The 25,731-nt window shown below is 38.1% G+C and overlaps 1 protein-coding gene and 1 long non-coding RNA gene across 10 annotated transcripts in view; one reads left to right on the top strand and one right to left on the bottom strand.

Annotated features, from left to right (window-relative positions):
• LOC147821588 (uncharacterized) overlaps window positions 1-316 on the bottom strand; it is a 51,870-nt gene extending 51,554 nt beyond the window's left edge. The window contains exon 1 of the long non-coding RNA XR_015446808.1: window positions 196-316. This is a non-coding gene — a long non-coding RNA (uncharacterized LOC147821588). The remainder of the gene's footprint in view (window positions 1-195) is intronic.
• The window catches only part of Stag2 (STAG2 cohesin complex component), a 135,287-nt gene that overhangs the window by 442 nt on the left and 109,114 nt on the right, over window positions 1-25,731 (top strand). For 2 of the 9 annotated variants that reach the window (XM_087199771.1, XM_013077887.3), the window contains exon 1: window positions 729-865. The exons of 3 other annotated variants lie outside the window; for them this stretch is intronic. The gene's annotated coding sequence lies outside the window, so the exon portion shown is untranslated. Of the gene's footprint in view, window positions 1-309; window positions 443-728; window positions 866-1,073; window positions 1,116-25,731 lie in introns of those variants that run through there. 4 more of the 9 variants (XM_021240541.2, XM_021240536.2, XM_087199770.1 and 1 more) reach the window with 3 other exon arrangements.

The following is a 25,731-nucleotide window of genomic DNA, read 5'->3' as shown; positions in this document are numbered from 1 at the left end:
CTGGGCACTCTGTTGCCATTTCATTTCCCTCCCCGCTTCCTGTGCCCCCACAGGGGGCAGCCATGGAGTGAGCGAGCGGCCAAGTGCAGGCGGGGACCGTCTTCCTCGCCCCCGCGTCACCCCCAGCCCTCCTTTCTCCCCACAAGTCGCTGCCCCAACACTTCGGAGGAACTTCCAGCCCCCCTTCCACCCTACCTCCTACTCCTAGAGTCGCTTTCTACCGCAGGACTCTTCTTTTCGACTACCCTCGCTGAAGATTTTCTCTTCCTTCCCTCGCCCAACTCTCCCTCGGGGCCTCTACGGAGGACCCCCCCCCCCACGGGTGGCCCAAAATGGAGAACGCGGAGCAGCGCAAGATGGAGGCTCCGCTTCCCTGTGCAGCGTTAGATTTAGGTTGCTTTTCTCCGGCAGGCTCTTAAGCCTGGGAGAGCCAAAACTGGAGGTGGGGTGGAGTGCGAGCCCAGTTGGGGGGGAGGCAGGCCGGGGAGGCTGGGGCTGGGGTGGGGGAGAGCGCGGTTTCGTGGTGAGGGGAAGGAAGAGAGCAAAATGGTGGTGCTGGTAGCCTAGGGGGGAGGGGAGAACGAGGAGGCTCAGTTGTGTATATTTGGGCCTCGGACCGAGGGAGGCGAGGGAAAATCTACTCTGATCACACCCCTCCCTCCCGCGTGCCCCCTCCCATCTCCCTTCCCCTCCTTCCTTCCCTCCCCTCCCTCCCTCTCTTCCTCCCTTCCTAGAGAGGGAACAACATTCATGTGACGGGCCCCTCTGCTTCTCCCCCGCCCCACCATCTCCAGCGCGTGGTGGGGGAACTGCTTGGGAAAGCGGTTGGCATCGATCTCTTCATCCCTTCCGAGGCCCGAGTTCGGTCAGTTTTCTTAGGGCAACAATTTTGTAAATCGGTTGGGGTCCGGCGGCGCTGGCCCCCGCGTGCAGCCCTTGCCCTGAAGGGGCCCCTGCCTGCCTGGCATGGGCGGAGGGGGGAAGGGCGGGAGTGGAAGGCTGTTTGTCGGGGGGTTTTGGCGCCACTTTTGTTTTAGTTTTAGTGCTGCTTTTCGTTCCCACCCCCACCCGCACTGTCTTTCTCACGGCACGAACTGAGCTGATCCTTGCCCCAGGTAGGCAGCCTCTGCTTTTTCCCTCCACACTTTTATTCTTGCTTGAGGGCGACTTTCTCTTTTCTTCTCTCACGTATGCGGAGCTCCGAGGACGGCAATTTTAGGAGGAAAAGGGTCGGATGGGCCAAGGGAGAGAGAAGGTGTGGGAAACAGCATCAAGTAGTTCCGCAAAACTTTGAGCCCCGTTCCCATTTTCTTCTGGCCTAGAATCGTAAACGTATTGTTGATTTCGGCCTTTTTTCCCCCTCCCGTCGCGAGAATGTCTTGTTTTGCCTTTAGTTTTTTTATTCCTTCCTAAAGCGCTGTACTTTCGACATTTAGTTTCCGCTCTTCCTCTGTGTATGTATCGTTTTATTTTAATGCTCAACTGTAATAGGTTATCGTGTGATTTTTTTTTTTTCGTGCTTCAGTGTTCGGCTGTAATTTTTAATATTGTATTAGTAGTTTTTTCCGGTGTGTAAGACTTTCTCTTCGGCCTAGGATGTTTTTTATGTTGTTGCCCCCCCTACCCCACCCCGTCCCTCTCTCTCCTTTCTCTTGGATATAGTTTTTAAATTCAGGGACATGTTTTTTGATTAAATGGTTATTTATAGTTTACGTGATGTATCTACTAGAAACTTTTGATCTGTAGGGTTAGGTTTAAGTAAACGAGAAGCTTGTGTTGGTTTGCAATGGTTCCTTAAAATGCGCGGGCCGCCTCCCCGCCACCCCACCCCCCCGTAAAGCCACATCTTCCCTTCACACTGGAGTGTAAATTCCATACCCCTTTTCTCCTACGGACCGCCGTATATCACAGCAGCCACACCCTGTATTTGTCTCTGTGGATTGGACTCATTATCAGCTTAATTTAGTGACTCTTAAACCACCATGATGGGACTTGCTAAAGCACGAAGCTTCTTTTCCTGTTTAGTCCTAGTGGTTAGTGTCGAAAGAGGAATAACCGAGGTTTTCTTGATGAAACCTGGTGCGGTCCAAGCTCTGCCTTTTTTCTGTTGTCTTTTTCCCTACTCCGGGTTGTTGGCGGTGTCAGCGCCGCTGCTGGGGGCGGGGGGGTGGAGGGGAGAAAGAGTCGGGTTACCGAAGTGCGTCATTCCTGGCTCTAGCAGGGCCTGCTCCGGAGCTGCTGGTGTTTGTTACTGTCCTCGCAGCACTTTCCTGCCAACCTTCTCTCTCTGCGTATTGGTTAGGAGCAAAAACAGGAGGCGGTCTCCTAATTCTGTCTGTAACCTAGCGCGTTTCATTTAAGGGTATATGTGAACTTATTAAAAAAAAAAGGCCCTGGAAAGTGGATACATTGCGGTTTAATGACGTACAATTCAGGTAGTTTAGATTTGCTTTCATATATTTTCCGATGAACAGTGGGGTTAACTTTGAACATTTTAAGCCACTTGGATTAAAATGCCTGGTTTTCTTTCTACATTGATAGAAATCTACAATTAGGGATCAGAAGGACCAGTTAAGGCATAAGTATTCAGCGATTTTTCTCGTGATTGAATTGTAATTTTATGGCACATTATGTTAAATAGTCTTTCATTTCAAGCTAAGATGCTGTGTGAATGCAAGCTAATAGATGTTTAAGTTCCTTTTCACCACATTCCTATTTATCCTCTTAGGTGTAATTTAAAATGTATCCATTGGGTCTTGTGGACTTCATTAACATTCTTAAAGATGGTTATTTCTTTGTTTTTAACTCAATTCCTAAAAGGCATGTATTATCATATCTAAGAGTTATGTAGAGCGCCTGCGCAGTTACATTGTTGAATTTTTGACTTGTTAGTTTTATACTTTTGGCTACCTTTGGGTCATTCTCAGTGTACTTAGTGCAGTGTCTTCCTCTTCCTTTTTGAAGATAATAATGAGTGGGAAGGAAAGGATAAGAGGTAGAGATGAAACAAAAGTGGCCTTCAGTTGATTATTGTAGCTGAATGAGTACTGGAGAGCTCCTTGTTACTTTGTAGTTTAGTGTGTGCTTGAAAATTTCCTTAGGAAAGAAAATTTTCAAATTGTTTTACAATCTTAGTGTAATGACTTAAATTTATATTTATATATCAGTTATTTACATGGGAAACAGCTTTGTATATAAGTACACAATGTGCATCATACAAACTCAGAAAATACTTTAACTGAACCAGTGTAGAACAAACAACATACATTTTTATAAATTGAACTGTAAATGTTTGTAACTTAGTCTGAAAGTGCTGTACTTTTAGTTTCCTTTTAAACTTATTGAGAATAGGAAAATTCCATTTGCAAATTAAAAAAATTCCGCTTGGTGTCTTATTTCATCAAGTTGGAGTTACAGTGAGTCAGTATGAAAGGGATTTACTATTAATAGGAGGGGCTTTGGCATTTGTAGTGACAGTGGAAGGAATTGGGGTGCCGTAGGGAACATTCCTGGTAGGAAGATCTAGGGAGCTGAGTTCAGTTTCAGTATTTGATGTTTAATGACTGGGTAAAGAAGCAGATTGGGAAAGAAATGTACTTATTAGCCACTCCTTCCCACTGTGAAAAAGCTATAGTATTCCAAGGTATCAGAGACTGGTAGGGAGGGTGGAGTGGGTTCTTTTTTAAAAACTGATATGGAAATGAGTGTTTACATTTAAAAATTTAAACCAGACCCCCTTTTTCTTTTTATAAAAAATTTGTTGGTACATGTTTACAGTACATAATGGCTATATTCATCATGGGGAGTTGGTGCATGTTCATAACAAAATTTTCTAAGAAAATACAAATGTAAGTATCCTGACAATACACATTTTATTTTTGTGTAGTGTTTTTCTAAAGTTGGTCAAATTATGCATATTGTTCCATAACTTGCTTTGTTACTTATGAATTAATTTTGAATTTAATTCTGTATCTGATTTTTGAGAAACTGTCAAAGTATTTTCCAGGGTAGTTTTACCACTCCAGAGTGGTTCTCCGACCCCAGCAATTAGGAATGTTCCAGTGTCTCTGGGTATTTGTCACCATTTGAAGTTGTTGCTACTTTTAATGTTAACTAATCTGATAGTTGTGTAGTGTTACCTAATTGTGGTTTTAATTTGCATTTCCTAACTGACTAGGTTAAACATCTTTTCACATGTGTATTTGTCGTCCTTATATACTTTTCTGTATAATTTCCATTCATGTCTTTAGTCCATTTAACCCACCTCCTTTTTAATGAACTGGTGCTGTGTGTAGTTAAAAGTTGATATGCAAACTATTAAAATATTTTCTATTAAGAGCATTCTTACCATTTCCCATCAGTAGTAAAAGTGGATTGCAATTAAAATCCTCCATCCATTAATGTATTCGTGAACTGCTCTTCAGGTCTAAGGTAAATGTCTTATTTTCTGTAGTTCTGTATTGTTCAGTGTCAGGTTTATTTTTTAACCCCTGTGAAATGTATTGTTGAATATATGTCAAAAGTTCTGAACGGACTCCCAAAATATTGGATATTTAATTTTTGTGTTTGTTAAGATGTTTTCCATCTTACCAAAATTCCGCTCCATTCTGGGGACATATATTTCACATCTGGTAACATTAGTATGTGTATTTCATAATCATTTCAGCTTTAGAAGAATGTTAAAGGAAGACATATTACATATTTCAAATTTTCATTCCTATGCAAATATTCTTGAGTAGATGATGAGGATTGTGGCATCAGGTTTATTTTATTGTGGTGAGGTAAAAGCTAAACTACTAAGCCAACAAATTATGAGTTTGGTAACTGAAGTTTATTTAGTTTGGATGTTTTTTGGTACCGGGGATCGCAGGTGGCAGAACCACTGAGCTAAATCCCCGGCCTTTTTTGGGGGGCTTTTTAAAGACAGAGTCTTGCTGTGCAGTTCAGGCTGGCCTTCAACGTGTTAGGTAGCCCAGGTGAGCCTCTTGCTTCGATCTCCCAAGTGCTGGGATTACAGTCATGTGCCACCATGCCAGGCCAAGTTTTCATTTTTTTAAAGCTCAAACACTCCAGATTTTTTGGGGGTGCTGGAGATTTAACCCAGGGCCTTGCATATGCTAGGCAAGTGCTCTAAACCTTTTTTATGTTGAGACAAAGAGTCTCCCTATATAGCCTAGGCTGGCTTCATACTCTGTCCTCCTACCTCAGCCTTTGGACTAGCTGGGATTACTAAGAAGTGCCATGATGACCAGCAGATTTTAATGAAAGTCAACATTTTGTTTGGTTTTCCTTTTCAACCTTACCATCTTCTGTGATCACCGGAGGACCTGTGAGTTAAATTGGGTGGTTGGAGTAGGGGGGCAGGCTCAGGCTCATGCTCAGATTTCATCTTTTAGGAATATAGGATTTTATGTGAAAATAGGCTATGGACAGTTTAGTAATGCCTAATATTCTGCATATTTAATTGATAACACCTACTGTCTTGTGTGGGAAGGTAGTAAACAGTGAATAGCATATTCTTTTTTGCTGTGGGTTCTTTATAATAGATGGAAAACTTCAGTATTTGACGCTGCAAGTTAACTTTTGAACTTAAAATTTCCATTTTACTCTAGTGGAGTGCTATTTTGGGAGCTGGGAGAATAGTAAAGGGATAGTCCAGTTAGTGGTGAGCATTAGTATATATTGAAATGTGATTAATTGTTGGAGCGTAAAAAGGAACTCTAAAGTTAGAGCTATTTTAAATGTTTTTTATATTTTTCTTTTGTGATTTTCTACATTTGATATATGTTTAGGACTTTTAATATTCTCTATATAATTTTTATTTCATTCAGCTATCATGAACTATTTAGTGCATGTTCTGTATGACAGAGATACAAAGAAATAAAATTGCTTTAGTTTTCAGTCTCTTGAATTGCCTTCTTTCCAGTACCGAGGCTTGAACCTAGGGCTTTGATATATATAGGGAAGCACTCTTCCACTGAGCTACAACCCCAGCCCCTTTTAATTTTGAGACAGTCTTGCTAAGTTGCCCAAGCTGGGCTTGAACTTGGATTCTTCCTGCCTTGGCCTCCTAGCTGAATTGGATTTTTAATGTATGCTTGCTATAGTTCTTTGATGCCAATTAGTAGACACCAAGAAGGTAAGGAGGTTATTGTTAGTCAAGAGATTATTGAAATTGTTTTACACTCCTACCCCCAAAGAGAGGGTGAATAATATGAATGGTCTGTTTTTTAAAAGTTTTCACTGGAAAAATACATAACTAGGCTAGATGAGACAAAACTAGGGAGATTCCTGTTAGTTAGGGAGAACTTCATGTACAACTCAAAGGTAAAATTCCTTTTTTTTTTGAGACAAGGTCTCCCTATGTAGTTCAGGCTGGCCTTGAACTCACTGTGTAGCCCATGCTGGCCTCAAACTCATGGAGATCCTGCCTCAGCGTCCCAAGTGCTGGGATTACAGTTGTGCACCACCACACCTGGCTGTAAAATTTCTTTATAAAAAATAAGTTGCTTAAACTCTGTTGGGCATTGGTTGAGTGAGGAGGTAGTGAGTTGTCTCTACACTTTATGCAAGAAAAATATTTGTTGTAATAGGGTGTGACCTGTAATTTTTTGAATCATTAAATACTTTAAAAATTTAATTTTATTGCCATTTGAGTGTTTTGAATGTTAACCTGTTTTAAATTGTTTAATAGTCTCTTGCAAGATAGATGGTCCATATCATTTTACTGAAGAGGAAAAATGAGGCTATAGACTAGAGAGTAAATGACTTACCCTAAATCATACCCAGATTAGCTTGGGTTCAAATCCTTTGTGGGTGTTTTTTTTTGTTGTTGTTGTTAAACTCAGTAATTTCTCTTATCTGGATTAGATTTGAGGCTGTCTCTCACTTGAAAGCATGCATCATCATTTTAATTTTGCAAAATCAAGATATTTTTTCATGTATAGTACAGGGTACATGCTTGTTTTTATTCAGGATCAGCTGATTTGCTGCCAAATAAAGATTCTGTACTGTTTTATATTTTCAGAATAGTTGAAATAAATCTGAGCTTTGCTGTTGAGTATGCTTATGAAAGTTTGTAGGATAATATGTTGAATACTTGATTTTTTTTCTTTTTTTGGTGGTTTTGGGCTTGAACCTAGTGCCTTCACATTGAGCTATATCCCCAGCCCTTTTGTATTTTTTATTTTGAGACAGGGTCTCACTGAGTAGCCCAGGCTGGACTCGAACTTGTGATCCTCCTGCCTTAGCCTTCCAGAATGTTGGGATTACAAGCATGCACTACCTACTGTACCTGACTTGAATTGATTTTTGGAGAGGTCACACTATAGTGCATAGAATGGTTTCACAGTTATTTTTTTCTTTATATCATTTATGCCCTATCCAAAATGGAAGTTAAATGTGTCTGAGGATAGTTCCCCAGTGCTTTGTTTATTGTGACTGGATTTGAATTAAAAATTTAGGTAACTGGACAGGGTAGCACACACCTATAATCTCAGCTATTCTGGGGGAGGAGGCAGGAGGATGATAGGTTCAAGCCCAGACTGAGAAATTTAGAAAGACCCTGTCTCAAAAAAGAGGGGAGGGGGTTGGAAAACATCAGTATCAAAGCCTTGAGTTCAATCCCCAATACTGCCAAAAAAGCAGTTAAAAATATCTCTTTGTTAATATCTTTTGTTTGCTTCTTTTTATTGTAGTTAATGTTTCACCTTATTAAGTTGTTTTTATTTCTTTCAGATGAGAAATAATGTTTTTTCTTTTTTCCCATTCCTGCCTCCCCTCAAACCCCCTCCCCTCCCTATGCACAAAAACTTTGTTTCCATTTTTTCCTTTTATTTTCACCTTTTTTCTTGTCCTTTCCTTCCTTTCTCCCTCCTTTCCTTCCTAGAAATAGTTAATATTATGACTCCAGATTTTTAGGTTCAGATCAGTACCTTGGTCTCAGTTTTCTCTTGTTTGTCTTCCTGCTTTTTATAAACTATAACTAGAGTTTTTCTTATCTGAAAGAATGCTGTGTGTTGGAATTTATTTTGTTTTGTTTTGTTTTTGGTATTTTGGAGAGGGTACCACCATATAGACTAGGCTAGCCTTGAACCTGTTATGGTAGCACAGGTTGGCCTTGAACTCGTGATCCTCCTACCTGAGACTACCTTGTGCTGGAATTACAGGTGTGCACCACCATGTCTAGCTCTGAATGTTGGATTGTTTTTTTAAAATCTAAGATGGATTAGTGGAGATGAGTTAAAACTGCATATACTGTACATTTTCATGTTTTTCTCTCCCTGGGTACTGTGAATTGAACCCAGAGCCTTGATGCATCTAGGCAAGTGTTTAACCACTGAGCTATATCCCCAGATGAGATATAGCCCTTTTAAAATTTTGAGACAGTGTCTTGCTGAATTCCCCAGGCTGGCCTGCAACCTTGTAATCTTCCTGCCTCAGCCTAGCTGGGATAGCAGATGTGCACCACCACACCGGCTGTATTAGTGCTTTTCATAGCCATGAGTCAGATTTATGTATTTTGTTTTATATTTTATATTTCATAAGTTTCATCCTTTAGGAAAATTCTCCCAAGTGATAATCAGCAAGCAGTCTTGTACCCAGACTGTTCATTGTTGAGTCTTTTTCACCCATGTTTGCTCTTTGTTTTTCAAGAATACGAAGAATTGGTGTTCCATGTCCAAAATACCCCAAGGCATCCATTGTATAAGTGTATTTTTTTCTTCTGCACATCTTAAAAGATAGGCACCAAAAGTACCTGTCTACAAATAATTTTGAGTTCTACAGTTAATATGAGGAATCCTGGTTGAGAAAGGCTGCTGCAATATTAAGGAGCTTGGTTTTTCATTAAGCAGTATTACTTTTCACAATCATTTTCCTGTTAGTAACCATAAATTTTGTGATTATTTAGTGTTTCTCACCTGTTTATTGTGCTCCTCCCTAATTATTAAAGGTGAATTCAGATGTAGAGAAATGATTTTGGCCCAGTTGTGTACCCATTGCATTGTAAATTAAGATTCTTTTTTTCCTTCTAGTGGAGGTGAGTGCTAGAGATCTGATCTTAAGAGGATTTCCAGTTTTGTTTTCATACTTGGCTGTTTAAATATTTAATTCAGTAATTTGTTTTTTCCCTTAGCTACTTTACTTTTAAGAGTTTTATTGGTGTCACTATCTTATCAATATGACAGCCACATCATTAAGTAGACCCATTAAGTTTTAAAAAGACTTTTAGTTTGTTAAAAGCATCTGGAGGAAAAGATATAGTTTGAAGGACCGCATTGCTGGTCAGGTGAAGGAATTTATGGGCTGCATAGCGATTGTGGTGGACAAAAGGTTATTTTGGGATTCATATAAAATTAGTTCAGTTTTTAAAAAAATGGCTATTAATGGTTTGATATAGAATAGTAAACTAGGTTACATATTTTTTGCCCTCAGGGAATATTACTTTGATTTTTATCATCACAGAAAGGTTTATAATTCTGTTTTTTTTTTTCCGGTACCAGAAATCGAACTCAGGACCTTCCGCTTGCCAGGCAGGCCAGTGCCACCGAACTAAACCCCTGGTCCAGTATAATAGTTTTTGAAATAGAACTTTAGGGCTGGGGATTTAGCTTGGTGGCACCATGCCTGCCTCTAAAGCACAAGGTCCTGAGTTCGATCCCCTGTACCGGAAAAGAAAAATAACCCTGGCATTGTGGCACAAGGCTGTAATCTTAGAACACTAGGAGGCTAAGGCAGGAGGATCATGAGTTCATGGTCAGCCTGGGCAACTGAGTGATTTAGCGAGATCCTGTCTGAAAAATAGAAAAATAGAAAAGGCTAGGGGCTTAGCTCATTGCAGAGGCCCTGGGTTCAATCTCCAGTACATCCAAAAAATTCAGACACACACATACACACACACACACACACACATGCACACGCACACACAAGGATTTCTCTGTGTAAAGAATAGTAGGCTACAAACAAAAGCCATCAATACCATTTTAGTTTTCCCCGTCCTCCCTCCTTCCTGCCCCTCCTTTGTGTGCGTGTGTATGTGCATATGTGGTACTAAGATAAGGGATAGAGACCAAGACCTCATGCCAGGCAAGTGTTTTGCCCAACCATCAATGCAGTTTTGACACAATGTCCTTAATTTGAAATTAGTGACACTTATGAAAAATAAAGACTTCTCTGAAAAACCTTAGAAGGGAAATAGTGACTGAAGACTTTAGCTTTGGAAAGTTCCGATCTTTGGTAGTTAATAAACTTAAGAATCCACGATGATCCTCTATAAACCAGTAATGATAATCCAAATTTTGTGGCCTTCCAAATGGTGTTATGGTTCCATGTAAAAGGAACAGGTGATCAACAGAAAGTATGTTAGTTGGGTATGGTGGTGAAGGCCTATACTTGGGAGATGGAAGCAGGAGGATTGCTTGAGCCCAAGAGTTTGTGGCCAACCTGGGCAAAACATCACCACCAATGACTTTATTTTATGGGACTCTCTTATGGGTCCTTATGTGTAATTTTAAATGAGAATTTTTTATTTTGAGGCAAAGTCTTGCTATGTAGTTCAGGCTAGCCTTGAACTTGCAATGTAGCCCAGTCTGGTATCAAATTTGTGGTGATCCATCCTCCTGCCTCACCCTCCCCATTGCTGGGATTACAGGTGTGCACTACAACGCCCAGCAAGAATTTAAGTTTATATGTGCTTGTATTTTAATTTTTGATTTAGGCTTCTTTGTAATATTAGCTTAAAAATTTTTGCTACTTGTATAAAATACTTAACTAAATTCATTCTCACCAGTCATAGTGGTGCATGCCTGTAATCCCAGCACTGAAGAGGCTGAGACAGGAAGATCTAGAGTTCCAGACCAGCCTAGGGTATATAGTAAGTTCAAGGCTGACCTAGATTACATAGTGAGACCTTGTCTCAAAAAAAAAAATCTATCTGTGGGATATACATATTAATGACAGATATTATTTGAAGTATCTTCTTTTCAGGATTGGAATGAATGATATCCTCTTCTGAGATATCTAATCTTTTTCTCTTTTCAGAAGCAAAGAGAAGTTTTTAGCTTACCTTTGTTATGTCTATTGCCTTGAATCTAATTTGCAAACTTCATGGAGACTAAAATGTTAACCACAAAAAAACACTTTAATATCCTCTTACTCTTTTAATAAGGCATTTTTCTGGTCTAAATAAATAGTATTAAATGTAGGAACATTAATCTTTGAGAATTTCATTTCTGTACTAAAGGAGAGAAAATGTAGGCAATACTAGCAAAGCCATAATACTTTTCCTCTGGGATATGTCTCTCCCTATTTCCACTGCTCATTCAGCCCAAAAGATATCCCTCAGACTTTACTCCTGGCAGGAGAATTGAGGAAGTGGTGGTAGTCCCAGCTGGCAGGGAAGCAGAAGCATGAAGGTATGTTGTTGAAAAGCAAACTTGTCAGTGACAAATGGATTTTTCCAGTTTTTGAGTATATGTACTTTCTTGACTTGATTAAATATCAATGCATAAAGAACTGCTATTCATTGAAAAGTATTAAGTAGTTGCGTTCATATTTAGGTTTTGTAAATATACTCGATAGATTTCAGAGGAATCATTTGGATGATATGGGATTTTATTAGGAAAGTTTCTTTAATAGGGAATTAGTACCTAATCCTTTGAGGTCAGACTGAAGCAGATGCTCAAGTGCTGCAGAAAAATAGAAAACCTAATTTGAACCAGGTGTGATGGTGCACACCTAAAAACTGAAAATTTCGGAGGTTGAGACAGCAGGGCAGTGGTACCTCCGCTCATAAACTTAACTTGTTCCACGATTTTAAAAAAGGTGGTCACATTTGTATTTGTGTGGGAAAGATAGCCATAGTCTTGTCATCTGATGAAGTGTTTGCAAAAAGACCCCCAAAGTTTTGCCAATCACTTTTGTTTGCAAAACAAATTGTTCACAAACAAAAGTGTAGGTGAACTGAGGTACCACAGTATTGCCTTGAGATCCAGGCCAGCAGTGTCTGCATAGCTTAAGGCCAGCCTAGACTACACAATGAAGTCCTGCCTCAAAAACCAAACTTCCAAAACAAATACCCAACAAAGGAAACCTAATTTGAGAGGTGATTGTGTATGTGTATAAATATATAATGTTTAACTGTACCATATTTATCCAAATTTCTGTACCCATATTTATCTTAAATGTACCATATTTATCCAAATTTCTGTACCCATATTTATCTCTTATAACCAGAAGATTCACTTTCTCAGTCTAGAAACTATTTTTTTTTTAGGGCGGGGAGGTTCAAGACGGGGTCTTGTCATGTAGTTCAGGTTGGACTTGAAATCACTATGTAGTCCAGTCTGGCCTGAACTTTCTGCAATCCCCCTGCCTCAGCCTCCTGAGTGATGAGATTATAGGGCTGTGCCACCATGCCCAGCAGGAACTGTTTTTATCTGCCTTTGAGTACTTGTTTGTTATCCAGGTTCACAAAAAATAATTGAATGTAAACTTCAGGTTTTCTAGAAATGTAACCCTGGACCATACATAATTGCATTATTCACATTGACCTTAAGAGCTGTATGTTATGAGTAGTCACTTTCTCCTAGTTGGATAGGCAGCTACAAGGAGTTTGTAGTAGGCTCCTTAACATTTTTTGTTTTGTGGTATGTGGGATTGAACCCAGGGTTGCTCTACTATTGAGGTATGTCCCCTGTCCTGTCCTTTTTTTTTTTTTTTTTTTGGGACTGGGGATCAAACTTGGGTCCTTGCACTTGCGCAGCAGGCGGCAAAACCACTGAGCTAAATTTCTGGCCCTCCTTTTGGTTTTTTGAGACAGAGTCTTGCTAAATTCTCCAGGCCAGCCTCAAACTTGTGATCTTTCTGCCTCAGAGCATGTAGGATTACAGGTGTGCAACACTGCCCAGCTGCTCCTTAGCATTTAATTTTCTTTTTTACAACAGCCAAATGGTTAAATGACTTGCCAAAGATCACTTAACTAATAAGTGACAGAGCTTACTCTTGTATCCAACTTGGCTAACTCTAGAGCACTCCTTTACATGGTGATACACTGCCTCCCAGTGGGATGATGTATAGATTTCATAGTGATGCCTTTTTTGGGGAAAGAATAGGAGACAAGAATCCTAAATAAATGAGCCAGAGGAGGAAGTTAAACTTCACAAAGAAGCCAGAAAACTTAACAGTCACGTAGAAGGGAAGCTTATTTTTCAACTTGAGCTGATGAAGCATGAATCATTTTCAGTTTGAAGTTGTATTAAATGTTTTATACTTGTAATAAACATCAGATAACACCTAAAAAGGGTTGGGTGGAGAGGAGATAATAAAACTTGTTATATTGTACTGTTTTAATCTTCGATGAAGTGACATTTGAATTAATTTTAAGGAATTAAGCTTTTTATAATAAACTTCTGAAGCACCATGTTACACAAATCATTCTTGGTGTATGTCTAGGCTCAGTGATGGTATTTGTACTAAAGGACAATAATTCTAATAGTAACAACCTGTTCATGTAAGCTGATCTGATCAGGCAACATCATGATGTCAGTTTGTGTTGTGTTCTTCATTTTCTCCTAGCCACTTTAACCCCCCCCCCACCCCCCCACCCCCCCGCCTTTCTGGTGCTGGGGATGAGCCCAGGTACTTGCAAGCACTCTCAAACTTTTTTTGTTTTTGTTTTTTTGAGACAGGAAGTTAGGGGTGGCCTTGAACTCCTGATGATCGTCCTGCCTCAGCCTCCCAAGTACTGGGCTTACAGGTGTGTGCCAACCTACTTGGCCCTTGGCAAGCACTCTTGCCCCTCTTTTCATTTATTGGTGGAACTAGGGATTGAACCCAGGGCTTTTCCCTATTCCTGGCCTCCACTTTTCTGCTGTTTTTGTATGTCCAGTAGCTTTGTACTTTCTAAATTCCCCATACAAAGTATAAACATGATGCTGATTTCCTTATTTTACTTTTATTACTAAAATTAGACAACCCTGTGTATTTTGCACTGAAATAGACATGAAAAAAATAACTTATTTAATCTTCCCCAGCAACCCTCTGTGACAAGTCATATCATTATATTGTTTGCCAGTGTGGAAATGGAGGTACAGGGACTGAAATGTTCCTAAGGACACGTACCTAGGAATTAGTGGATCCTTGATGTAAATTTAGGCAGTGTGACTACTGAGACCCATGTTCTTAATGTTACATTGTTGTACTGCTGATAAGTGTACATTAATGTGAATGGCTTTCTTATCCTGTGGTGTATTTTAAATCTTCTGTTTAATTGTGGACAAGGTTTGTGCATCCTTATAGAATTTCAGGGATTAGCAGAGGATTTGGCAAATCTCTGATCTTCAGGTTCCAAGCTGTAAACTAGGTTTAATTCACCTGCCCTATAAGTTATTATAGAGGTGAGATAACAGTACTTCTGAGTGCCAGACTATATGCCGAAGGTTTTGGTTACGTGATAGGCCTCTTGATAACTAATAGTACTACTAATCATTCTTCATATTAGATACTTGATATAATATACTACTTTTAATTATTACGTGATAGGGGATTTTACACATTTTTTAAATGAGAAAGGCGAACCTAAGCAAATTAAGTAATTTATGAAACTACAGGAATTAAGTAATATGTCTAAATAAATTCTCATCTCTAGCCTTTGTACTTACTGGTCCCTCTGCCTGACCTGGTTTCTTATTCAGGATATTGTGCTCAAATTATCCTTTGGAATATTCTTTTGGCATATAAAATAAATGTTCCTTGCTCGAGCTCTCCCATTTCTTCTTTACTCTCCATAGCTCCTAGCAACATCAAATGTACATTTACATGGGTTGTCTGTTTCCTCACGCTAGAATGTAAACTCACTGAGGGAAGGGTTACTTGTTAGCCTTGTTCATGGACTTAATCCTAACACTGAGAACAGTGCTTGTGATGTAGTAGATATTTAATATTTGTTGAGTGAATACTTAATATGGTATCCTTTGATACACTAGACATATTTGCAAACTGATCTGAAAGTAAAATGATTTAATCTTTAATAGACCTATGCCAAATGTTTAGATCTTTTTTTTTTCCCCTTGGTATTTTGAGACAGGGTGTTGGTATGTGTGGTTCAGGCTGGCCTTGAACTCACTGTTGCCCAGGCTGGCATTGATTTCACAGCATTCTTCTGCCTCAGCTTCCCGAGTGCTGAGATTACAGGTGTGTGCCACCATGCCTGGCTGCTTAGATCTATTTTGAGGTGGTGGTGGGAAGACAGTTAGATCTCACAGGTGTTAGAGGCCTGTTCTCATGACTTGTTATAAGTTCCAGAAGGGAGATGTGTTCTCAACAGAGCTTGTAAGTTCTGTGGAGCCTTCTTTCACTTAGTATAGGTCTGCCTTAGAGTTTGTTCTTTACATTGTCTTAACTTTTCAGACGAGATTGGGTGTGTTCAGGGTGGTATGGTGTAGACATACTGTCCTAACTTTTCAATCCCATTTTGCCTGACAGTTTTTTGCATGACCATTTATAGTGTATTTGTGATGTGCAACAGCATGAAACTAGTTGTGAAGCTGGAAGTTGGCTTTAAAAAGGAGCATATCTTTGTAGGAGGTAACATGTACAACATACATACATTCCTAGATACATACATTTGTGTGTATTAAATATATCAAAACTTAACGATTGTGTTTTAGGCAGTGTTTAATATTTTCATGGAGTTTTTTTCCCTGATGTCTTGTAAAGCATGCCCTTTTGTTTCTGTGTCCAAAACATATCTTTTAATAATGTATGTAGTTAGAACACAGTGGTGATAATACTGTACTTTCTCATCCGAATGATAGCTGATTTTGGAGAAAAAAGAATGTTAGATATTTCAGTCCTAAACTGATACTGTGATGTAATGGAACTATAGTTCAGCAGAGATAAGAGCAGAAGATACTATACTGGGGGTCACTATTCATAGAGCATATTGACTTTTAGAGGAGAGAACTTAAAGAGCAGAAAGAGTTGGGTGAAAACTTCATTGGGGGCTAGGAAGAAGTAGGATCATTGATTGAATGGTCAGGAAGGTAGGAGAAAGTCCAGAATAATGTAGCATACAACCCATAAACATCTCAAATTTGAAAAGAATTTGTATGGCATATTCTCCTATCTGGGAGATACTTGTAAATTGTATACAGTATAAAAACTGGTCTTCCAATGATGTCAATTTGAAATTATCTTTAAAGCTGATATAATCAACAGTTATTCTTATGTAGATTGTTTTCTTTGTGGCATCTCATGGGAGTTGGGTTCTTTTCCCACACTGAGTTCCAAATTACTAGGAAGGGAGGGCATACTTGGCTTACTGCATTCTCAAAAGTCAAATAAAATTTTATTGAGGTTCTTTGTACAGAACATTTATGTTAGTGTGGATAATCAAAGAATTGATGGTACTTAAAGATGTGAGTGGTATTGTCCTAGATAATGTAATGGTGGAATTTGATGTCTTTGTCAAAGTAGCTGTTATAAATATGATTGAACTTGTTGGAGCTTGTTTTGAAAAGCAAACCTTTTCACTTACTTCCATGTGAAAGAAGTGTATCAGCAGCCACTTTAGTTTTCTTCAAGTTTTATAGAAAAGCTACCTTTGAAAGAAGGGAAAGGAAAAATGATGAGAAATGGAAAAAATGGAAATAATAAAGTCTTTGTAAATAGGGAAGGGTGGAGGAGGTGAAGGGAGGGCTAGGAATGGGGAAAAAATAAGAGCCAAGATGCATTATGTAAAGGTACAATTCCCGATGAGAAATGTAAATGTGTTGTATACCTAAAATGTACCAATAAAAGAATTTAATGAAAAAGAAAAGCTACCTTTGGTAAAAATAATGCTAGAGGAAATGAGTATCTTACAAAATCTTATTTCTCTAGTCTAATTGGGACAAAAGATACTAAATAAGTAGTAATAAGTATGTTGTGTTACAAAAAGGAAAGTACACAGTGCCATGTATATGCTTTATATGGTTGCAGTAATGTGTATATTGTGATTGAAAAGAGAATATTAGTCAGCCATTGTTTTATTCTTGTTTTTTGTGGTGCTGGGGATTGAATTCAGGGCCTCACACATGCTAGGAGCTCTACCACTGAGCTACATCTGCCGACCTAAGGTGAAAAAAATATAGAACATCAAAAACTTTTCTATATTTCAGTATAATCTCTTGCAGCACCCCATTCCTTGTGCCCATTGCATGGAACTTTTTTCTGCTTTTTTACATATAAAAATTAAGGCATCTGGAGATTAATTTTGCTTTTATTTTTTTGAGATATGTTGTCCAGGCTGTTCTAGAACTCCTGGGCTCAACTGAGCCTCCTCCCTCAGCTTCTGGAATAGCTGGGATTACAGATACATACGAAGGTGCCTGGCTCTGGAATTTACTTTTGAACATAATGTCATCTTTATTTTTGGCATATCATGAACTACCAGTTAGGTTTCTTCTTGTACATTTATGTATTTTTCATGCTGTTTTATTTATTTTAAAAAATCATTTATTTTGTACTGCTGTGGATTGAACTCAGGCCGTTGGGCATGCTAGACAAGTAAGTTCTCTCTACGACTGAGGCATAACCCCAGCACCTGCTGTGTGTTTGAGGTAGCATTGCTTCTATGGGTAGCTTTATTTTTTTGTCTGATTATATCCAGGAGTGAGATAATACTATCAGCATGAACCCTCTCTATCCCCACCCATACTGGGAACCCACCCATGATCTTTGCACTGTGCTATATTTCCAACTCTTTTAAAAAAACTTTTGTATTCTGAGACAGGGTCTCACTAACTTGGAATCCTCCTCCTAGAGGTGCTGAGATTATAGGCTTGTGTCACCATGACCTGCCAACACGAACATTTTTAAAGCTCTTGGTAGGCCAAAGCTGTATTTTTTTCTATTGGGCTTGTATCCATTTTACAGTAGCACCAGTGCTGTGATATATGGTCACCGCATTATTCCTGTTTTGGGGATATTATTTTTAAACTGTCTATATCTAGGGTACCTCAGACTCCTTTTGTTTGTATTTTCTTGACTACTAGCTAGACTGAATAGTACTCATTTTTCACCAAGATATTTTGAATGTGACTGACAGCACTTCAGTTTAACCTGAGGGCCTTTTAATTATGTGTATATGCAGTAGTAATTTTCTAATTAATTACTACTGTTGATTTTTTTATATTGAACAGATATATCTATTTTAAATTGGATTTTTATATTATTTTGCAATGTTTTCACTGTATTTGTGGTTCTTCTAGTTCATTTCAGTTTTTAAACATTTATTTGGGAAGCCTGGAATAGTCTATCCATTGTTTGGCCTAGTAGTGTTAAACTGCATTCAGTGGGCATCCAGTTGTGGATGAGCTGGGTTCAAGTATTTGTAAATAGAGTATGAGAGAATCCTGGAAAAGCCCAGATATTTTTTTCTTATTTTTTTTTGGTGTCAGGAATCGAACTCAGGACCTTGTGCTTGTGAGGCAAGCAGTGGCACCACTAAGCTAAATCCCTGGCCCTGGATATTCTTTCTTATCTGTAGTATAATCTTTTTAGCAAAGAAGCCTATAATGAAATGAATTTTTTTAGTAGCTCAGCCTATTTATTAATAGTAGTGATTATTTTTAGTCATGAGCACGGTGAATAAAGGAATCTGTTTAACACCATTCTTTTAAAAAATTGATTCTTTAAAAACATGATTATAATTATTGTTATGCCACGTAGTAGTAGTCTACATAGACTGCTTTCAGGTAGGAAGTTATTAGACTTCCCCTTTGGGGATTTGTCAATACCAAAACATTGCAAAACCTATGGAAAAAAAGACAGTCTTCTTTCTGATAATTTGAGAATATTCTGGACTAGCTAATTTTAGAGTGGTTGATGAGATACTTAGACATTTAGTACTGAAAAATTTTCTCAGATCTAGGAAGAAGTTAGGGGAAATGAAATTATATAAGAGTTAACTTTCGGCATCCTTCATAAATTAAGGTTTATTTTAAGAAGATTAAAAAATGTATTATTTATAGCTTTGCTTAAAATGAGCGCTCATGTTACATTATGAATGTAAATATGACTAGATCCCTGCCTCCGTGTCAGCACACTTTGTTTTATTTTCATGTCAGCACTTACACTGTTTGGTATTTTTTGTTTGTTTGTTTCTTTGTAGTTTCTCTTTTCCTAACCAGACTTTAACCTCTATGGGAGCAGTTTTCTGTATATACTATAACTTTAGTGTCTCAAATAGTGCCTGATATACAGCAAGTGCTTGCGAATTTGTTGTTGTTGTTGCACTGCTGGGGATTGAACCCAGGGCCTTCTCACTGAGCTAGATCCTCAGCCTTTTTAATTTTTTTTTAAACTTTGACACTGATCTTGCTAAATTGCCCAGCCTAGACTTGAATTTGTGATCTTCCTGAGTGCTAGAATTACAGGTATGTGCCTCTATGCCTGGTTAAGCATTTGTTGAATGAACAAATTATTTTATCTATTAATTTGTCTGGGTACTGGCTCAAAATTTAGAAATAAATTCAGCTCCAGTTGTGAATGTAAGTAAACGTCTGAACTTTTAGCTTGAGAAAGCATGAAATCAAGGTTTGAAAATGTGAAGAGCTTCTTAGTATTACTGTAGAATATAAAAAATTAAAGCAGCGGTTAGAAAAAGTCTCAATTCCATTGTCTTTTTCTGTATTTAACTGTATCTAAACTCATCTCAACTGATTTTTAGCATATTTTCTTCTGATCATTTTATTTTCACAAGAGAAGTTTTACTCTTAAGAATGTAGTTTGGTGTTGTATTTTCAAACTTAGACCACTCTCTTTTGCAAGTCGAAGTTAAGATACCTGAAGCAGGTGAGAAAAGAATAGTTGAAAAGTATATTGCTGTGAGGTGATGGCACATGCTTGTAATCCCAGCTTCTCTGGAGGCCAAGGCAGGATTGCAAGTTCGTGGGGAGCCTAGGTACTTAGACCCTGTCTCCAAATAGAACAATAAAAGGGGTTGAGGATATAGCTCAGTGGTAGCATGCCTGTGGGTTTAATCCCGGTCCCATAAAAACAAAAAGAGAAAAAACCCCACAAAACCAACTCTACTGCTTTTTTAGGGGGTACCATTTTAGAAGATTTGAAGAGGATGTGTTTGCTTACACTGTATTCTCTGTGTTGCCCAGTCTGGACTTGAATTTGTGATCCTCCTGAGTGCTAGGAGTACTAGGATTACAGGCATGTGCCACTATGTCCTAATATAAAAATCTGAATGTGCTGCTCATTATGTGTTTTAGTTAAATGCAGTAGTAATAATGATCCCACCGTAGTTTGGGGTGGATTATGGGGTTTATGTAGCACTTTCGCTCAGTCCTCATAATAATCCTTTAGGGAGGGAAGGCTGGTGTTCATGCTATTTTACAAATAAAATTAGCCTTTCTGAGAGTCTGAGCAGTTTAGCTCAAGGTCATACAGAATTGGTAGAATAAGCATTAGAACATACGTTCTGATTTTCCTGGTTTTTTTTTTTTTCTTCTCTGAAATAGGGTCTTGCTATATTGTTCAGGCTGGTCTTGAACTCACTATGTAACCCACGCTGGCCTTGAACTCACAGTGATCCTCCTGCCTCAGCCTCCCTAGTGCTGGGATTACAGGTGTGCAGCACCACGCTTGGCCTGGGTCTATGTTTTTACAACCAGACATTTTTTTTTTTTTTTTTTTGGGTACTGGGGATAGAACTTGGGACCTTGTGCTTGTGAGGCAGGTGCCAGAACCACTGAGCTAAATCTCCCCGGCCCCACAACCAGACAATTTTGGAGCAGGAAGAAGCCTTAAAAACTAATATTCTAACCTCCATTATTTGTATGTATGAGGGGAATGTAACAGTATAAGAGTAATAGGCTAAACAGAGCCCGATTCCGACCTAGGTCTCATACTCAGATCAGTCTTATTTTTTTCCCCTTTAATCTTCAATGTATTTGATCCTGGAGGTATATATGCTACTGGGAGAATTGACTGGCTGATCACTAAAGTACTTGAATTTCTTAGTATTTTCTGGTGCATGTTTGTATTTACAATGGTGAATAGCTTTCAAAACTATTTGAATATATTTTGAGGCAGCTTGGGATAGTGGAAAGAACTTTAGCTTTAGAGCCAAGCAGATTTCAGTTGGAATCCTGTGGCACTTTGTTAATCGCATGGCTTGCAGAGATTTTGTAACTTTGCTGTTTTCTCATCTGTAAATTGGGTAGGATATCTACCTTGAAATAAAGATACTATATTAAGTGACACATGGAATGTGCTCTGTACTGTTACTATTTTACAAAATGTCAGATAACATTCATGTCATTACAATCTGGAAAGGATAAGATAAACTTGGGAAAGCATTTGTAGCAAATATGACCAAAGGTTTCATATCATGTAGTATTCATACAAATTGATAGGAATAACTTATCTTAAATGTTAGTAAACATGAGGTTTTTAGTACTATTACTACCACTTACTGGATTTCACAAAGTGCTTGGCACTAAGCTAGGTGTGTGACATCTGTCATTTTAAATCATTAGTAACCTTGTAAGGAATAAGTGCAAATCTCTGCATTTTATAAATCGAAAACTCTCTCATCAAGAACCCTAAAATAAATGTTGATTGACTTTGAATCTAATAAGAGAATAAAGGATAAGTGAACATAAAATGTATATACAGGCAGCAGTGTTATTATAATGAAATATTGGGGTCAGTTGAAATGTTTAATAATAAATGAGTAATTATCACTTCTGGTAGGATTTCATAATTATAGAAGTAGTATAAATGTATATGGAGATGAAAAGTTACATATAATTATATCTATTTTGTGGCTGTAGTTGGCAGTCCTAGGGATCCTTGCACATGCTAGACAACTGCTCTATACCACTGATCAACATCCCTAGCCCATGGTTATAGGTTTGAAAGATCTACATAGTAGCATATATACATACACATATGGACAAAGGCTTGAAAGGAATGAAAATGAATGATTTGTCAGGTTATTGAAATTCTCTGTGATTGCTTTATCTTCCCTCCTTCCTTTTAGCACTGGGGATTGAATCCAGGGCTTTATGCATGCTAAGCACATGCTCTTCTTCTACTGAGCTATACCCCCAGCCTATTTAATTGTGTGTAACAAATGGGAAAACCAAAGTGAAATGCTTTTTATGTTGTGTCCGCTGAAGAACAATACCATTAAAACATTCAGAAGTTTGACCTAGATAACATTGTCCGATATATTATTGTTTTTACTTTGGGGAGATTTTAGTATTCTCAAGTACTTTTTTTACTTCATTCTTTATTAGTAAACTCCCAGTACACTTAATTCAACTCATTGCATTTTACCATGGAATTTTAGTGTTACTATTCTTTTTTTGTCTTGGAAATTATAGCCATAATAAGTAGACTTAAATATTATGTGAATATTTTTGTATCTTAATAGACCTTTTTGAGAATCTTCGATTTGTTGGTGTCATGAAGAGACATGGTTTTAAGCCCCAAATACATGTTCCATTGTAGGTATCATGAGGGAGATCGTCCATTACTGTATAATTTTCTATGCCCATTGGTTTTTGTAAAGTTAGTCTTGTCAATCAGCAATCAAATACTTCACTGCTCTCTGCCTTTGAAATTATTCCATATATTTTGTGGTTGGTATACTTTATGGTATGTGTGTTCTTTTCTGTTTCATTGCTTTCATAAAAACTGGTTGAGGTATTAGATTCCTTCTTTTCCATTAATGTGTGAGTACTGTAAGACACAGTGCACCACTGATTCTTGCATTACTCATTTGTATTCTGATTTTAAAAGAAAGTTGTTAAAGAGAATGTGCTAAAGATACCATGGTATTGGTGGTTTGAAGACTTATCAGAATGCTTTATCAGTTTGCAGTTATTGTTTAACTGGCAAGATTTTTTTTCCTCTCTGTGTCTCTGTATAATGTCTGTGTCTGAACTACCCTCCCATCCCATAATTCTGTCATTCGTTTTAAACTTTTAGGGGTTTTGTCTACAGGTGAAACCATTGAGAGTTCTCTGTACTATAATTCCTGAAATGTTTGCCTATCTTAGGTTGTTGTGTATTTTACAGAAGACTTAATAGATTTTGTAGCACGGTCCTCATGTCTTTAAAGGGTTTTTTATTTAGTAATATTGGTGATTGACCCCAGCACCTCTCACATGATAGGTGAATGTTCTTCCCCTGAGGTATATGCCCAGATTTTTTGTTGTTTTGTTTTTAATTTTTTAATTATGAGACAGAGTCTCACTAAGTTGTCCAGGCCAACCTGGAACCTCCTGCTTCAGCTTCCCAAGTGGATGGGATTACTTGCATTTGCTGTGACACTGACCTCAAAGGATTTTTAAGTGTCCAGAAGAAGGAGGCTGGGGTATAGCTTGGTGGTACAGTGAATGCTGTCAGGCTTGGGGCTCTGGATCCAGGGCTGTAAAGAGAAAAGAAAAAAATCGTAAGAAGTAATAACTTTATTACAGCAACTGCATAAAAATGATGATCCTGGCTCATAGTAAACATTTATAGACAAGGGATATAAAGGGAAAATTCTAACCCCTCTATTCCAAGTTTTCAGAGGTAACCACTGTTGATACTTTCTTTATATCCTTCAGGAAAGTTTCTAATCAAACAAATGGGATCATATTTATGTATTGCTATTTCTTGTTCTCAATGATACTACTTCAGATTTCATAATACTAGGACAATTTTAGCAGCACATATTCTGTATTTATAAACTCATTCTTTCCCATGGCTTTTCAAAATTCAAAAATTTGGGGAGTATATATGTGATTTAGTGTTGTTTTCTTCTAAAACAGTGGTATTGTATACTTGTTTCTTTATACTTAGCCTAGACATGTTTTTGTTGTTGTTGTTGTATGGGAAGTTCATGGGGATGTGAATTAGGACATATTATACTCTGTGGTGAAAGAACAAACTTTACCATGTATATATTTTAATTTTTTCCCCAGATTTAATTGTATATAAGATACAAGTTTTGTCCTTAGAGTCTACTGTCCTAATGCAGAGGGTAGTTAGGGAAGCAAAAATACAGACTAATTGTTACAATGTTGGAAGCTTGTACAAAGAATAGCAACAAAAAGAAGTAGTGATTATCTGGGAGACTTTAGGGAGTGTGTCTTACAGAAGAGGGAGTGATTTAGATTCAGTAGTTTTATCACAGGGTATTTCAAACCAAACACACTCCCTTTCCTCCCTCATACATTTGACTTATACCCAACTATCTTATGGTAGTTCCTTGAAGATACCAGGCTGTTTGATGTCTAAATTCTACTTTGCTTTTGCTGTTGCTAATGCTTAGAACACTCCTGTACTCACTTGCCTGCGTAACTGTGTGTAGGGTCACTTAGAAACCGTACCTGAGCTCCTCATTCCCAGTTAAGGGTCACTTCCCTGTACCCTGGGGGTACCTATGTATATTTATCTGTGTGTTTTCAGTGTACTCTGTAGTAATTCCTTCTGTGATACCTTCATTGTACTACATACTCATGAAGAGGAAGAAGAATGTTTTACTCATTTTTCTGAACATTTTATCAGGACAAACTTCCAATGCACATAATTGTAGAATGAACCTTGGCACACCTGTTTACTGGATCTGACTTTTAGCATTTTGCTGTATTTGCTTTGACAAGTATCTGTCCATTTGGCTTTAGCTCCCTTCACATATTTTTTAAAAAAATACTTTTCCAAGTAATTTGCATTCATAATGTAGTTCATCACTGAAGACTTTAGCATTAAGATCATCAATTTTGAGCCAGGCATGGTGATACATGCCTATGATCTCAGCATGTGGGAGGCTGAGGCAGGGAGATTGCAAGTTTGAGGCCTGCCTGGACAGTTTAGCAAGACTTTGTTTCAAGATTAAAAATTTAAAAATTGGATGAGATGTAGCTTAGTGTGAAGACCGTGGATTCAAGCATCAGTACTGCCCAAAAAGTCATCAATTTTATTCAGTTATTATTAACTTTAATCCTTTTTTACATTTGAAAATGTGTGCTTTTAAAAAAAAAAAAAAGAGGCAGGGTCTCGCTATATAGTTCAGGCTGACCTCAAACTCATTGTGTAGCCCGGGCTGGCCTTGAACTCTAGGGATCCTCCTGACTCAGCCTCCCTAGTGCTGTGATTATAGTTGTGTGCCACCACACCTGGCTATGTTCTGTGCTATTTTTATTAGGGCTGTCTCAGTACTGGTGCAGATTTGCACGAAATAGTAATTGAGATCTTTAATTTTGTGCATTTGAGTGTAAGTGAATTTGCACTTAAAAAGAGCTGTTTATTGGTATAGACTGGAATAGAATTTCATGGAACTGATAAAATTATTATAAGAATATATTGTTTAAAGGTTGAAACAAATGTTCAGTAAACAAAAAGGTTGCAGATTTAGGGATAAGGGTGGGAGTTAACTGTATTGGGAGACACCAGGAGCTGATCCTGGAAGCTAGGGCACTTTGTTTTTTTATGGTACTGGGGTTTAAATTTATCCCCATCCCTTTTTTAAATTTTATTTTTAAAATTTTGAGACAGGGTCTCACTAAGTTGTCTGGGCTAGAGCTTTTTTTAAAAACATTTTTGATACATTTTAGATATACATAATGATAACATTCATCATAGGGACTTTGTACCTCTACGTCTACATGATATATCTTGCTTTTTTTACCCCATTCACCCCCCTCAACTCCCTTTCCACTCCTTATTTACAGAAGCTTTGTT

The sequence above is a fragment of the Heterocephalus glaber genome, unplaced genomic scaffold (assembly GCF_053883595.1).
Source record: "Heterocephalus glaber isolate CG9 unplaced genomic scaffold, H.glaber_assembly_v1.0 deba00001729, whole genome shotgun sequence".
NCBI lineage: Eukaryota > Metazoa > Chordata > Mammalia > Rodentia > Bathyergidae > Heterocephalus > Heterocephalus glaber.
The sequence above is the reverse complement of the archived record's forward strand: the minus strand, read 5'-3'. Positions and strand labels throughout refer to the sequence as shown.